This window comes from Cuculus canorus, chromosome 1 (assembly GCF_017976375.1).
Source record: "Cuculus canorus isolate bCucCan1 chromosome 1, bCucCan1.pri, whole genome shotgun sequence".
Taxonomy (NCBI): domain Eukaryota; kingdom Metazoa; phylum Chordata; class Aves; order Cuculiformes; family Cuculidae; genus Cuculus; species Cuculus canorus.
This window is the reverse complement of record NC_071401.1, coordinates 25,119,777-25,133,991: the sequence shown is the minus strand read 5'-3', so window position 1 is coordinate 25,133,991 and position 14,215 is coordinate 25,119,777. Positions and strand designations below refer to the sequence as shown.

The following is a 14,215-nucleotide window of genomic DNA, read 5'->3' as shown; positions in this document are numbered from 1 at the left end:
AGCTGCCTGGAGGAGAAGGACCTTGAGGTGTTTGTTGACAGTGACTGAACATGAACCAGCAGTGTGCCCAGGTGGCCAAGAAGGCCAATGGCATCTTGGTTTATATCAGAAACAGTGTGGCCAGCAGGACCAGAGAAGTGATTGTACTTCAAGCTGTGCCAGGGGAGGTTCAGATTGGACATTAGGAAAAACTTCTTCACCAAAAGGGTTATCAAGCACCAGAATGAGCTGCCAAGGAAGGTGATTGAGCCACCATCCCTAGAGGTATTTAAAAGACAGGTAGATGAAGTGCTTAGGGATATGAGTTAGTAGTGGACAGGTATGGTTGGACTTGATGATCCCAGAGGTCTCTTCCAACCTAGGGATTCTATGATTCTCTCAAAATAATTAAGTAATAATGCTGAAGAAAATTCAAAAACTATGCTCTATGAGTTAACTCATACTATGGTACAAATGCCTGTATGAGCCCAATCACTTAATTCAGCGCACAAAACAAAACAGCATTTTACAATACTTTATACCTTAATTCCTAATCTCAATACCTGAAATGTCCAGATAAATTATGCATATTAAGTTTCTTTCTTTTCTATATGCAATGAATAAAAACTACTTACTGCAGTGTCATTTAAAAACTTCCGATTGATTGAAAGTACAGCAAAGTTTTTGAAGGCAGGCAACACCTAGATACTACAAAGGGCAGCACATAATTGGCTCCAAATTGAATTGCACTGATAATTGTGTTTAGGGAAAAATCTGAGGAGGGAGCTGCAGATCCCATAATTATAAATTCTGTAAACCATGTTACCTCTTTGTTATTGCTGACTGGTTTAGAAAAGAAAAAGAATTGAAGTTGTTACATAAATACAGAGTAAATTTTGGAATCTAGCAGCAATCTTTCCCTCCTTCAAGAAACCAAGTAATGACCCTAAGAGTTTTGCTTCTTCTTCATGCAAACTGTAGAATGAGAAGACATATCAGAATTTAGAATTTCCATTAAGGAAATTAGTCTTCCCTGGAATTCCTGAAAATTATTCAAGCTCATAAAGGACTTCAAACTTCAGTGTTTCTGCACTGATGTGGGACTTGTAAAACTTCTTGATTTTGTTGCTGATTGCCTTTTTTTACCATCAGGAGAACAAAGTGTAGAGTGCTGAGCACGGTTACTGGACTAGAGAAGATTCATCCCTTTCTATTCTGCTCTCAAAATAATAATAAAAAAAAGTGTTACTGATTTAAAAATCAAGTAGCTCAAAAACATAAAACAAGTGGTTGACTGATACTTTATTGTTTCACTGTTGATGTCAGACATGAGAATAAAAACTGGGGAGTAAGGACCACTGCTTCCAGATCCTTCCAGATTCAGCTGTCTGCCAAGTCTAAACTCAAAGGTTTATAAAACAACATCACATCTACAGCTGATTCTCAGCCGGAGAGTATTTGTCACGTAGTATGAAAATCTTCCTCTCCCTACCTTAGTTCATCTCTTCTAGGTTACCAAGTTACTGCAATTTCTGGAACAAATATCGTCATTCAGTTATATGTATAACAATTATATCATCCACTGACCTTTTTCCTTCTCTAATGTCTGTGACGATATCATCTATGAATTTCTAAGAGGACTGAAAAAATACCAGCAGAAGGTACATGTTTTGCCTTTATAACTGGTAACACTGACTGGTATGGGGAGAAAAGGAACAACAAAAACTTCCTAGTATTAGAACCAATGGAGAACCTAAGAAGCCAGCAGCCAAGAAACCCAATTATTTACTAAAAGCTACCTCAAAACCTGCATGTGATTTAAGCTCTTACAAATATTTTGGAAAACATGACTGACAACAGGAATCTCTAGAAGTTCTCTTGTAAGGGAATGTCCATTGTAGTTTCTTCATTTTTACAGCACAATTTTTTCCTAAGGAATTTATGACTTTTAGAAAATATTAGGATTAGAACTTTACTGTGGGGATTGTGAATAGTTAAGTTTTTAAAAAAATAAAGGGAAAACAAATGATGATCTGAAATAGAAAGGCTATTACAAAAGAAACAATTTTTTTCTTTGTCTAGTTAATGCGGAGTGTATTTTTATATGCTCATGCTTCTCAGTGGTACTGAATTGAGGTTAAACCAGAAAGGATAGCAGATTCCATTTCGTTCTGGTGGATACATATCACATCCTGCGCCTGCTCCTGGCTGTTCTTCTTTTCTGACAGGTTTCACTTAATTAATTTTCATAGATTTTTAGCTCAACAGTTCAGTACGAAACTCTACCAATGAAAATACTGTCCAAAGTTCACTAAATAAATTTCCTCTACTATTAAGCTGTCATCAACTTTGAAAACATCACCTTTTATTCAAGAAAACATAAGAGGCTGGGGACTACTCAGTGTAAAAGACTACTATGTCTCTAAAAATGACACATTATTAGCTAATAGACATTGGAAAATTTAATGTCTATACATTAAAAAAAAAATAAATTAATCTTTTAAATAAATAATATGAAAACAACACTTCCACTCTCCATGAAGCAAATATATCATGCTTCACTTTCCTCTGCGTTTTCACACAGCACAAGATATATTATGCATAAAAATTAAGGCCCTCTTACAGCAAAGTATCCCAAAGGCTTCAGCAGTATTTCTAAATTGGGCCTAAGAGACGACAAATTTAGCTTCCTATTTATCTACTTTTTTATTGCTTCCTACTATTAATGCAAACATAACTTCTAGTAAATTTTCATATCAAAGATATTTCCTACACTTTAATCTTTCCTAGATCCATATTGTGACTTTTAAAAATCCAAAGAGCATTCCCACACAATAAATATAATTTGCTACCAGGAGATAATAGGAAAAAAAATCTACAAGCAACAGGAATCAGGAAAATAAGTAAACTTATATTTTAAGAAATAACTTCATTTAAATTTTAGTCTATTGGCATTGCATATAAAGAATATTTTTTAAAACAATGGTTATCATTCTCAAATTGAACAGTAGAAGTACATGTGGTTTATGTATTTTTTGGTGGGTTTTCTAATAATCTAGACAGATGGATAGTTTATTACATTATTGGGTTTTAAAATGGTTCAGTGCTATTGAATGTTTAAGAAATATTTATGACACAAGGCAGTATATTCCTGAAGCTGAAACAATCATTAGACTCTGATGTTCATCTATTTTATTGAACTACCCGCAGGGAGCCTTATGGGCATACTATCACGTCAAGGTCATAGGATTAAGTGAACAATGATAACAGTAAACAAGGCTTCTCTGTATATTCTAAAGGGTCTTACTGAGTTACTTAAAATGCCATAAACATAAATAATCTCCTATCTCTACAACACATCCATGACAGATTACTTCAAAATATAACACTCCTGAGCAATGGAGCTTTACAACCTAACCAACAGCCTATATTATTGATGACAGATATCAATATTCTGGGGAGCACAAATGTTGGGAGAAGCTTGCCGTCTGTCATTACTGGATATTTTATGTCTCTAAGTGTACAATAAATACATCTACATATATGTCGAATCTTTATGTGGATAGTACTGCTGAAAAAAAACCCAGAGCTTACAGGTTAAGAGAAAACACATTTATATAGAAAAAGTAAATTCTATAACACGAAATATACCAGATCTATAAAAGCCATGTAAAAGCAGAGAATAAAACCAAGCCTACACAGTACTTTGAATACAATCTTGAATGATTTAATTATTCTTTATAATGCCGTGCATTACCATATCTATTTTATCAACGTGGAAAGCAGTACAGTTAAGTACAGCAACCTCCTTCAAGTCATTTGAAATCTATGACAGACACGGTATTCTTGAATCAGTCAAAATAAACCTGTGTAAACTTATTTTTTCACTCTTTAAAAAAACAAAATAAATCCTCCCAAAAAACCCTCAGCAGTGATCAACTGAAAGAAGTGTTTGTGGGGAATATTTTTCAGAAATCCAGAAAATGAATAGTGTAAAGATGATCTTCATAGTTTAATAACTATAAATATACATGCTGTGCTGACAAAAAACATACAGAAACACCAAACCTGAGAAACTGTCCTGCTCAGCTATATTAATGCAAGAAGGAATGGTCAAGGCTCTGGTTGCTGGCCTCTATGTCCAACAAACCATGCTTCTGAAAACAGGGCCTCCTATGTGGCACTTTGGAGCAGCCGTTAGACACTGACTTGACAATCTCTCCCCTGTAGTAACACTACAAGTTTTGACTCCGAGCAGATTAGAAATTATTGCAGACAGAGTTAGGGGAAAGAAAGTGATATATGCACAAGCATGGAATATTTCTTCTTGATGGTAAAGGTACAGACAGTTGAAGGCTGCAGATGGTAAGGACGGAACAGACACAGATCAAAGGAGATCTTTGATTTCCTCAAACCTGGAACTATGAACTGAAACAAAAACCTGCTATGTAGAGATAACAGATTTTCTCTTTAGCATCAGATGACGTGTATGATTGATGCATTGATTTAGGAAAGCTCTAAACTAGTTTGAAGGAGAATGATATTGTACCACAGGCAAACAAAAATGGGAAAAAAAATAATCTGGAAGGTTGACTGCCACCCTCTTGGGAGGAAAGGTTTGGGAGGGAAACAACTGAGGACACAAGAAAAATGGATCAGTCTGTTACATATCTTAGCTGATTACACATTGCAATGAGGAAAACAGGAAATATGGGAACTGAGGAATCTTAGTAATCAGAAGACAAAACTTAGGTTGGTATACAGAAGCTTGCCAAGACAAATCAACTTCTGTTACTGAGAAAAAGAAGTACGTTTTGTTTAGCACATAACAGTTCCCTTCCTCTGAAGTTGAGAAACAGATATGAAACATACTTATGGAAAATCTAGGCAAAGTTAAAAGGGAAAAAAAAGGTAGTACTGCACTTTGAGATATAATAGAAAATTTTCTACTACCATCTTTGAAAGAGGGTGGAGACATGAGATATTTATCTTTTTAAGCAACTAAATGGGAAAAAAAACCCAAAAAACCAAAAAACCAACCAAACTGGGTGGTAAAGAGCTTATTTATTAAAAGACCTTAAAAAAAGAGAAGGTATAAAAAAGATGTATGTTTTGCATACACATGTATGCTAGGTTGACAATAGTCTTCATAATGTATATAAATGCTCTTACACTTAGGTGTTTTTCAGTTGGGATGTTATGATATATTATATTCAGCTATCTAGGTCAAATCATATTAGTTATTTATATTTAATATGTTTTAAAAGAGTTTGAGCATTTGGTGCATACATTTTTTCCATTTCCCAGATTGGGAATATTTTCAAGCAGAAGACTGTATGGCTTGTTTCCTGAATTGTGCCGTATTAAACAATTCATTACCAACTTTGATGAAGAATCAGACAAAATCCAGAAAAAAAAATTGAGGTGGCAACAAGCTGTGAGAATTAGAAGAACAGAGCAAGAGAGTAGTAATTCAAAATGACTTTAAAAAGTCTAAAATCTGTAAGATGAGTGAGACACAACAGTCTTCGAAACAATTCAAACACAGATACTAAGCAACAAGAGATTGTCAGTTAGTAGAGGGGAGTAGGAACCTGCAGAGTGGTTCTGGGAAGTACTGACTGAGTCTACAATATCATTTTAGGATGCGTCAGTAAAGCTATAGCATGAAAGAAACTTTAGTAGAGTTGTGCATTGTTGAGGGTTCACCTGCAACCAAGTCCCCAGATTGCAGTAACTCTGGCCAGATATAGGCAAACCGCAAGGAATCTAAAACAAGATACCAACATTATACAAGATGTGAATAATTTAATCAGTAAAGGTAGACTGAAAAAACTGTGTTTGTCTAGTCTGGAACTCAACAAACTGAACGGGAAGTATTGTCTTCCAAAGCCTTTAAGAAGGGCTAGGTTTCAGAACCAGGTATAATTAAATTAATTCATAGCATAAAAAATTATCCTATAATGAACATGCAAATTCAACCACAAAGCTATCAAAGACATAGAAGAGGTTTTCTAAAGTGTTTGTAGAACTCCACCTTCTCCCCTACAAGGAAAGGGAGATGCAAAGCACTTGATACAGATGTACCAGACTACACCTGCCTCAGTGCCTGAGTATGATATGATCTGCAGGTCCTTTCCAGACTGTATTCTGAATGTCTCAAATTATTTTACAAACACGATTGGATATAAATGTATTTCAAATTAAAAAGGACAAGACACATTAAGGTTTTGAGATGAGGGGAATCAAAATGGCTCCACTAAGCTTTCAGTTCTGGTTAAATTTTGCATTTCTAGCGTTTCCAACAATGTCTGAGAAATCTGTCAAAACATTACAGGTGCTTCTCTTAGAAAAAAACATTTTTTACAGTTTTGCATTTATCACCTGTAATCTACTTGAAACATCACATGAGAAAGAATCCTGGAGTGTAATTGCACTACAGCAGCTTACTGGTCTCATTCAGAGAGTGGTGATCAATGGCTCAACGTCCAGATGGAGATCCATGGCAAGTGGATCAGGGGTCTGCACTGGGATCAGTGCTGCCAAATATTTTCATCGACAATACAGACAGAAAGATCGAGTGCACCCGCAGTAAGATTGCAGATGATGTGGAGCTGAGTGGTGCAGCTGTCAGACCAGATGGATGGGATATCATCCAGAGGGACCGGGACAAGCTGGAGAAGTGAGCCAGGGTGAACCTCATGAGCTTCAACAAGGCCAGGTGCAAAATCCTACACCTGGGTTGGGGCAATCTGTGGTTTCAACACAGGATGGGGAATGATGTGATTGAGAGCAGCCCCGTGGAGAAGGACTTGGTGGTGCTGGTTGATGAGAAGCTCATGTGCCAGCAATGTGCACTTGCAGCCCAAAAGGCCAACTGTATCCTGGGCTGCATCAATAGAAGCATAGCCAGCAGGTGGAGGAAGGTGTTTCTGCTCCTCTATTTCTCTCTTGTGAGACATCATCTGGAATATTGTGTCCAGTTCTGGAGACCTCATCATAAGAAAGGTATGGAGCTGTTGGAATGGGTACAGAGGAGGGCTACAAAGATGATCAGCAGGCTGGAGCACCTCCCATACGAGGACAGGCTGAGAGAGTTGGGTCTGTTCAGCATGGAGAAGAGAAGGCTCCAGGGAGAACTTACAACTGCCTTCCAGTACCTGAAGGGTGCCTACAGGAAAGCTAGGGAGGGACTTTTTACAAGGGCGTGCAGTGATAGGATAAGAGGGAATGGCTTTAAATTGGAGAGGGGAAGATTTAGACTAGACATTAGGAAGAAATTCTTCATGATGAGGGTGGTGAGACATTGTAACAGGTTGCCCAGGGAAGCTGTGAATGCCCCATCCCTGGAAGTGTTCAAGGCCAGGTTGGATGGGGCTTTGGGCAGACTGATCTAGTGGGATGTCCCTGCCCATGGCAAGGGGTTTGGAACTGGATGATCTTTAAGGTCCCTTCTAACCCAAACCGTTCTATGAATCTATGACTAAAAAATATGATGTCTCACCCTAAGAAGAATTTTCATTTCTGAGAAAATAAAAGGTCTTCTTAGAAGCATAAAACTTACTTTTTCAGAGTCTTCTAATCTATGGCTTTTGTTCTTTTTTATTCTTTGATTTCTATTACATAGGGAGAAGACGAGGAAATCCACTGCTGTATTGCACAGGAAGTAGTAGATAGGCATGGGAGAAAAAGTGAGAATAATGTGAGGGAAGTGTCATCTGCCTAATAAGAAATTAATCCCCTGTGGTTTATACTGAGTTTCTACTTCTATCTAAACTGGAAGAAGGGAAAATAAGAGCACTGATGCCAGAAACATTGCAGAATACTAGAAACTGTTAGTTTAGTCTGCTGATACCGATAAAGAAGCTGTTTCCACTGCAAGAACTAGAAGGAAAACACAAACGACAGCAGCTGGACTTTAAAGCCCTCCTGAGATGAGGAAACTTCAAAACTGAGACTGACTGAAACTGAGATTCTTTAGAAAATCCTGAGTTGAAAATTCAATGAGTCTGAGTAAGTATTAGATGGATCTATTGTGTGTACTTGTCTTACCTTTCTGTTTCTTAAGCATTCACTTACAGATGTAAATAGGTTGCAGGCTAGATGGATTGCTGGTCTGAACCACTATGGCTGTTCTTGTGATTGGCATCATGGAAGCTGAAGGGCTGCATGTGTACGTGCTAGCTCTGTGGACAGACACTTCTGAAGGAGCAGAACTTAGTTTGTTAAGGTTGGCCTTCCTCTTACTATATGGATACTTTAAAACTCCCTTGTTACTATCACAATAAAATGTAACTAGTAAGTTGACTGTATGCAATTCAGACATAGGAGGTGCGGCACAAAACCGCAGAGACCATGCCTGTAACTCTTCTCATTTAACAAATTGAGAAAATTCACTCCAACTGCCTTCAAAATAGTCCCCTTCTGAGTTGAGACACAGCTGTCAACGTTCAAAGCAATTCTGCAGGTCATTTTCTGAAAGGCTGCTCTTTTACATCTTCTACTGACACAAAAAGGCGTTCCTTTGAGCACTGACTTGATCTTCAGGATCTCTTCACTGTAAGACTCAGTCAGTAATTCAAAAGTTTCCATTGTGGATTTCTTCAATTTTACAAGAAAATTGGCATTAACTTGCTGTTTGTTCTTGCACACTGACATATTCCAATCAAGGGTAGGAAAACATCAATATTTGTACGTGCATCCACTTGTTCTGAGTGTACTGCGAAAGCTTAGAACGTGTTCTGTAACGATCTCTTTGCCTTTCCCCTCCCACACTTGGTTCCTAAGCTATAGGATTAGTCTTGGTGGGGTTTTTTTTTGTCAGACCTCCTATATCCTGATTGCTTTATCAGGTAAAGACACTACTGACATCTAAAGATATTTTGTTTCTAAAGCTTAAAGAAAGACAACATTGTCACAGTTTCCTCTTTGTGTTTGCTATGAAGCAAAAAGAGAAAACAAATTATAGGCAGAAACAGAGACCACATTGAAGAGAAGTGAAAAAAACAGACTTAAGAAGAAATAATTCTCTTACTGCAGAATTAATAAAGTGAAAGAAAATGCAGAAAACTTCCTTCTATAATATGAAATATAATGTACTGTACTTCCTAGAGATAACCGAGTCCTTCTGTAGAGCTGAATAAGTTTTCCCTGAGGTCCATGCATTTCCCAACACTAGAAAAGACAACCCTTTCCAAAGAAACTATTTTCTTCAGAGGTTTCTTCTAGCTGTGGGGAAAAAAATCCATAGTGAACAGCATCAGAGTTCAAAAAAACTGAGTAACCTTGCACAAATACAGACCTGAATAAATCTCACATAAGCAAACTGCACTCACTCATATAGCCCATCTCCAGTTATACAATACTCCTTTCTTGGCAGGTATCTCTGTGCTGCAAATAGCATCCTAGATCTAACTTCCTATTATTAGAAAATGATATGGAATTCTTCTCCACCACGCTCATCAAATGCCACAGCACCACTAGCAAGAGCTCCTTCAAATAGTCTCTGCCTTTCCACCACAGTGGAAAGCAATCAAGGAGGGAGGAAGGAAGAGGGTATGCAATGGGTAGCAGATGTAATACCATGGGAGCAGAGCAGCAGGAGCTGCACAGAGATGAATACATAGTAAGAAAGGTGAGAAAGGGATTGAAATAGTAAAATACAACAAAAGAGTGATCAGATTAGAAAAATAGTCTCCCTCACATTTATGTCTAAAACTTGCTACAGAAGGTTGACTAATACTGGACCTAAAATATGAATAATGCTGACACATTTGCTGATCTCATGATATCTTAAGTAGTGCTGTTAAGTAAAGCCAACAGAAGTCAGGAAAGCATTTTCTTAGTATTTTGTTGTAATGAAATCATCTCAGAACTAAATATTTGGAACTAGTAATAAGGTTAGCTAATTAATAAGCTGAGAAATGTGCAAGTTCCATCACGTCAATCTGGAAGAATCTGTTCTGCAAAGAAAAATAGACTCCATCAGTTCCAGAAACACAGAAAATTCATAGTTCTTACAGAGTATGTGGAAAAACAGAGCCTTAATAGACACTCTAACAACAGGCATGTCAAACACACTGCTGGACCCAGTAGACAGGATCTGGTCCTACATCTTTTCCACCATTCTAAATCTCCCTTTGTAATTTCTGTCCAGCAGTTAAAATAAGCCAGAAATGAATGAATAGCTAAACCAGATGAAGCCAATTTGCAGTGGGGGATAGGATAGGTTATGTGTCTGATCTTCCTAAAACAGCAGCTAGTGTAGCGATGGAGTCAGAGCATGCCAAAGGCTGTCTGTAAGGGAAACTCCTTCTCACTAAATTCCTGTGTTCTGTTCTTCCTTGCTATAAACTGGAAATATTTGGTTTAGAAGCAGTGTTACCCCAGAATCAATTTATTTAACTGCCAAGCCCCATAGGCTCAGAAATGAGGAGTTCTCTTTCTGCTCTTTCTGCTCTTCCCTACAACCCGCAGCAGAACCTGATCTCTGCAGAAGCACATGCTCTAGTAATAAGGCAGAACTACTTGTCTAGCAAGAAACTTTTTTTCCAGCCTGTCTCCCCGGACGAATTTGGTCTTCACCACAGAATGAGTTTGACAGCTCTGCTCTCCACCATGAATGATTAATTTGTTATGGGTGTCCAGTTTAACCCAAGATGGATTTGAACAGAAAAAGCCTTTGTATACTTGCTAGTTGGTGGAGCTGCTTTAATGTAGGTGGAACCTCTTTCATCAAATCATGGAAAGCAAGAGAACCAAGTCTCATTTTTAAATGTAATTTTCTTCATTATAGTAATCCTCCTGTGTATATAAACACTGATCATGTGAAAATATCTATGACAAGTATTTCAACTTAGATTTAAAACACAAACTGGAACTCAGAACTCTTTGTATTGCCCTAAATTGCCTTAAACCTGTAGAAACCGTAAGGCAGAGCTATATATACAGTATTGTTGAACAGAAGTTTTTGAAAAGTTGAGATATCTGACTAAACCAAGAAGTTGAGATAAGAGAATATTCCAAACTGGCCAAAAACAGAGGCATGCATATGGCTGGTAAAGAATTTAAACTGTATGTACAGACAGGTTTCACTATTTTTTTTTTTTTTTTAAGAAAGATGAGTATTGGGAGAGAAGCAGATGGGGAGGAAGAGAAGCACCATATGAAACTGACAAAGACAGAGGGAAGCATATGTTGTGACAAGAAGACCATAACCCTGAAGAAAGCTAAGGGTAAGCACTGGCTGAAAGAAGCTTTGAATGCTAAGCTATGAAACATCCTGTTTGATTCTACCCGAGTTCAAGGAAATAGGATGTTGCATATACACTCTGAATAAGTGGCAATGCATCAAAGAAATAACCAATTCATCAGTTTCTCACTGAATGAGAAAGGAATTGTAGAATTCTAGTTTTGTTATAAAGCTGAAATTTCAAAAGGGAAAATCAGTATATTCATAAAGCTGTTATGAAGATACCTAGGAAGAGTTAAATTGCCAAAATGAGGCAAACAGAACTAGTTTGGTTTAAGGGCACAAACAAGACTTACAATGCACTAATGAGATGTATTTTGAAATCTATTATTCTAAGTCAAAGATATGTAGGAGAAAATAGGATGATTCAATAATTTATGATATTGTAGAGGCATTGTGCATGGGTCATATTTCACAAAATGATACCTTAATATTTTTATAGAATCTATGTTAAAGAGCATAAAAAAAATTTCTTTATCTTGAAGAGAGATAAACAAAACCATACACACACATATATAAACACACGGTATGGTAGAATTACCAGTAAATCAGTATCTGCAGACTGTGTATGTGATAGAGAATTGAAGCTTTCTAAGAATCATACTCAACCCCTCTCAAATAGTTTCTCACCTATCTTATCCAGTTTGGACATCAAAAGGTCCAATTATTTATCATGCAGAGATGGTTGCCTATTTCTTCCCCTGTCCCTCCTGGCCTGAGAACGATCTCCCTACTTCACCGTTTCAACAAATGGTCTTCAGTTCAAGAGATGGACAGGAGACCAGCAGTGTGCCTTCTGAACTGGGAACACTCTCCCAGAAATGATGGAGTCAGTATAGAGGTCTAGAGGTCTGAAGTGTCAACCTATTGGGTTTCTAAGTAAGTCTGTATTCCATTCAGCCTGTAACTCCTGGGGCATAGAGAAGCAACAGCTTATAAAGAGAATGCTAATGCTGTAACTGTCAGGAATTAAAACACAGACTTGAGGCCTGTTGTGTCTCCTGCTGGCCCAGAAGTATTTTAGAACCCACCTCAATTTCCATCACACAGAGTATTGGAGGAACTACCTAATTAACGAAAGGTTTTGCCTTCTGTGCCTAAGCAGTTTAATGAGACCCCTCTCTACTTTCTGCACTTGAAGCCTTTTAAGTCTGCCTACTGGGAACCAGCGACCTTGGTTCTTAACAAGGCTCAGAGGCTCTCCCACTGGGCATCTCCCTCGATCTGCTGCCATCCCGAGGCACTTTCCATTCACAGTCCACTAGGTCTTATGACAGAAGGAGCACTTTTCTGGTGGATGACACAGCTGGCATGGCACACACGGTAAGACCTGCAGTGCAAGTCCATTTGCCTCCTGGTTGGCTCCTACAATATCAAACCCCATTTGGAGACCTTGTGTTGTTGTCATGTCCACTCTTCTCTAGGTTAAGCAGCAGCCTGCAGCTAAAATATGACCAGGCCAAGAGCTGTACCAAACAAGGCAAATGCTGAAATGGGAAAGCTGTATTGCAAGTAATTGAGAAGCAGGCACACCATGGAAGTGTCATAACAGGAATAACATAAAAATTTCCTTTGCTTGATGTAAGAAATTTGATAGGTTTGTCACAGGTGTCAAGCTGCTTCATGGCCCATCAAAAACTATCATGGACTGAAGGGCAAAAAAAGCTGCAGCAGTTGTCTGCTGCCATTTAGGATGCCAACAACAATCCAGGAGAGGAGAGTTATCTGGTCCAAAGAAGAGATGGTCTCCTGAGAAAGTTAGTGACCAGGAACTGACTTAAGCCTGCAAAGTGTCAGCAGCCCTTCCTGAACCTGAGCAACAACATTATTAAGAAATTCAAAGACATTAAAAGAACAGAAAATTGCACTTATTTTAATCAGGCTCGAGCCTCCAGATATGCTTTAAGCCTCGACTAGATATAACATGAGTATCCATTATGGACTAAGGCTGTTTTGCATTAATCATATCATAATCTTCTAAATGTCATTTTTGTAATTTCCATCAGAACACCTATGGTGTTAGACTACAGGATTTCCAGAAGACTGAATTTCCATACTTTCTACTGCCTTAAAAAATAAATATATCTCCATCATCATCCAGGAAATAGTAATTTCTTTTGAAGGTATAAGGATATAAGAATGATGAACATGAAAAATTACAGTTTTTAACACTGTATAACTGAAAGAACCACCTAGAGAGAATGGCAAAAAGAATGAATAGTGTAGGTGGTGTTTATTAAACATTATTACCGATGGGTGAAATTTATTACTTGACAATTTTTCTATTAAACTTAAGCCCTATATTGATATTCAAGCTACATTCAAATAGATTTTTTGAAAGAAAAGCTTTCATATTAATCTATCAGTTTCGACTAGGTTTTTGCTGAAAAGATTTTTCAGAGCTGAAACAGAACTTTCTGATCTGCTGCCTCACTCACTGCAGACAAACAGCATTAATACAGAAAATTAAACTAAAACAGTTTGGATATTTGGAAGCAGAACTTGTGGAGCTGTTACACTTTGAATAAATAATCAAATATTTGTGGCTAGAATGCATAAACAAGCAAGAGACTTGGCAGTCTTTTGCAGAAAGGGCAACTCACATGGCAGACCAGGTTCAAGACCTTGCTCTGAATGAAAGAAAGGAGTAATTTGAGCTCAAGACTTTCACAGGAGGGTCAGCACCTTAGCCACTGGCTATTTTTGTGATTCAGAAGTGTAAGTCTGGGTTTTTTTGCATAATATAAAAAAATGTTTAATTTCAATCCCATGTTGAATAGAACAAACTTTTAAACAGTATTTAACATAGCTCTGATTAAAATGTCAGATACCATGTTACTATTTGCATACAGTAAGAATTATATATTTTGGATCATGGTTTTTAATTTATTTTTTTTTTTAATAGGAACACCTGGAGAATTGAGCTGCACTTTGGTTATGTGTGTTTTGCATGTGCTACATTTGTGTACAATTTACGTTGTGCTT

At 37.5% G+C, this 14,215-nt stretch overlaps 1 protein-coding gene across 11 annotated transcripts in view; it reads right to left on the bottom strand.

Moving 5' to 3' along the window:
- The window catches only part of NBEA (neurobeachin), a 498,960-nt gene that overhangs the window by 205,851 nt on the left and 278,894 nt on the right, over positions 1–14,215 (bottom strand). The gene's annotated exons all lie outside the window — the stretch shown is intronic.